This window comes from Hipposideros armiger, unplaced genomic scaffold (assembly GCF_001890085.2).
Source record: "Hipposideros armiger isolate ML-2016 unplaced genomic scaffold, ASM189008v1 scaffold_523, whole genome shotgun sequence".
Classification (NCBI taxonomy): domain Eukaryota; kingdom Metazoa; phylum Chordata; class Mammalia; order Chiroptera; family Hipposideridae; genus Hipposideros; species Hipposideros armiger.
In genome coordinates this window covers 467191-469878 of record NW_017731873.1, presented here as the reverse complement: position 1 = coordinate 469878, position 2688 = coordinate 467191, and the positions used below count along the sequence as shown (strand labels likewise).

The following is a 2688-nucleotide window of genomic DNA, read 5'->3' as shown; positions in this document are numbered from 1 at the left end:
ACGGCTGCTCAGCTCGGGCTGACTCGAACCGCTGTTGCTCAGAGCTCAAACTCTTGAGCGAGCTCTTAACCAACTGAGCCACTCAGCCGGCCCATCTGATTTTCTTCTTAATTAACATTTCTCCATGTCGTTAAAATAAGATTTTAATAAATGATACAATATTTGGTCCCATAAAAGTTGTATAAATCATGTAACCATTTCTTTATTATTAGTCATTTTTCCCTCCCTCTCTTTCATATCTATAGTCCCTACTATTTGCTGGATCTGTTTTATCAACATTACAGCAATTATCTAATCATCCTTCTAAACTAAATTTCAAGTCTGCCTCCAATTATCACTCTCAACGTGACTGAATTTTCTGTATTCAAAACCACTTCCCACTCATTTTACAAACCAATCAAGCCCAGCTGTCCACTGAAAATGTTCTCCCTGAAGTCATTAATTATCTCTACTTAACTAATTCCATAGATATTTTCCAGCCTGTATCTCGATGACCTTTTAGCACCATTTGATAATAGTAGTAACCATTCCGTTCTGTTGAAAGCATTTTTTTCTCTCTGCTTCTCTGCCACTATATTCTCCTCTTTTCTTACCTGTCTAAATTCCCCTCAGTTATCTTGCTGGCCCTTTTCTTCTACCTCACTTTTTACAACTCTTTTCTTGCAACCCCTTCTTTTCTCATTCACTTTTTCCCAAGACACTTTTACCCATTACCACGGCTTTACTCACTACCAAACTACATATCTAAATCCTCTTGTCCAGTCACATGTATCCAACTGCCCACTTCAAGTCTACACTGGGTATTTTACAAGCACAACAAACATGCTAAGTTCCAAATTGAATCCATTATCTTCCTACTCTTTCTGCTTGCTTGTCTTCTAAGTGTTTCCTAGTGAAAAACATCAGTCACTTCTTCCCATCTCTAGGGCTATTATCCCAGTACCGATATTCTCTTATCCAGTCTATGTGTATACCTATAATAGTGCTCTTCTTGCTCGCCTTCCCTTATTGCCAGTGGTTGACATTTGGCAATGTCAGAGACGTTTTTGGTTGTCACAAGGCGGGCAGGGGTGTTGCTACTAGAATCTGGTGGGTATAAGCCAGGGACATTGTGATGTTGCAAAACGCCCTGCAATGCACAGGACATCCCCCAGAACACAGAATTATCTGGCCCAAAATGTAAATAATAGCTAGGCTGAGAAACCCTAACCTAGGCCCTTCCATCTGTCTGGACCACTCTTTCTGTCTCTTCCCCTACTGCACTCCACCTCCAAACTCCCACATATTCTCAGTCGTTTCCTTAAATGTCACTTCCCGTGGGAAGTGTCCGTAACCATTTAAACTAGGTTAACCCCCATGACACTCTTTATTATTACTTATAATTACTTGTTTAATAAGATATATTTTCCTGCTACACTGTAAAGGATCAAATCTATCCTTCACTATGTTGTTCCTAGTACCTGTAACTCCATATATCTATTACTTAATTATCATGACCACGGTTTTAAAAAATATAACTTTACTCAGCATTATTTGAAAAGCAAATACTTCTCTTAGTCTCAGTTTCCTTAGCTATAAATGCGCAATGTTCACCCCTATTTTCACTACCTCACAGTTATCAATGTTCAAATAACCGGAAGTATATGTAGGTTTACACTGAGTCTCGGACCCTGAGCAAATTACGATAGTTGGTCACCCTAAGTACAAAATATTTTTTTTTTACTTTAACTTTGTTAAACAAATATTTTGTTATCATTTTTAGAAAGTATCTAGAGTAGTTCTGAGCCTTTATAAAGTCCTTAATTGTATTCATTTCTAAAATAATCATAAAAATGATACTCTATTATTGCTGCAGGTATCTTTAAAAAAAAATAGGCTGTATAGCCTAACCAAAGTATTTTATTTTTACTTTATTGATAAAACTACACCTGAATTCGTAGTGTGCTCTTCTAAGGAGGAAACAGTAAACTTGAGAACCATTTTTATTTTATTCTATAAAAAGAGGCTTGCCATACACATGCTATATCAGCTGATGGCTTGCTGGTACCACCAGCAAGCTTCACCAAAGTGGTAGAAAAAACACCTGAGAGATGTTACTTAAATTCGCTGTTGACATAATCTTCAGCCAACTGAAGTGTATTTCTAAGTCAATATTTTTGCACTTTCACAATTGTTTATCTAATAAAGAGCTATTATTTAATTGATAAAAAGAGCAATCTAGAGGATTTTATTATGTAATTAGCTATTAACTGCATTAAAAACACTGATGGAAAGAAACTGGTCATTTCAGAGGGTTGGGGGCTTTATATTATTTCTTAAGATAATACATTTGCATCATTTCACCAAACTAATGGAGTTACAATTTACCTGAGGTCTAGATTTACCACACAACACACTGTCAAGTACCCTTAGTACTGTGTCACCTCTTTTTAATGATTAGTTAACTTGAGGATAATGAAGGCCTTATCATGTGTCTAATTAGCCATGCAGTACCTAATGGTAGTCTAACTCATTTAGATAAAGTCAGTTTACTGATCTGTGATTTGGTTGAGTACAACGAGGGGGATGGTTATCTAGGGATCAAGTGTGTGTGTGTGTGTGTGTGTGTGTGTGTGTGTGTGTGTGTGATGTACCCAAGCTCCCACCTTCACCATCTACCCCACACCATTGCAGAAGAGATCAGCAAAC

At 37.2% G+C, this 2688-nt stretch overlaps 1 protein-coding gene across 1 annotated transcript in view; it reads right to left on the bottom strand.

Annotated features, from left to right (window-relative positions):
• The window catches only part of RFX6 (regulatory factor X6), a 54449-nt gene that overhangs the window by 33374 nt on the left and 18387 nt on the right, over positions 1–2688 (bottom strand). The window lies entirely within an intron of this gene.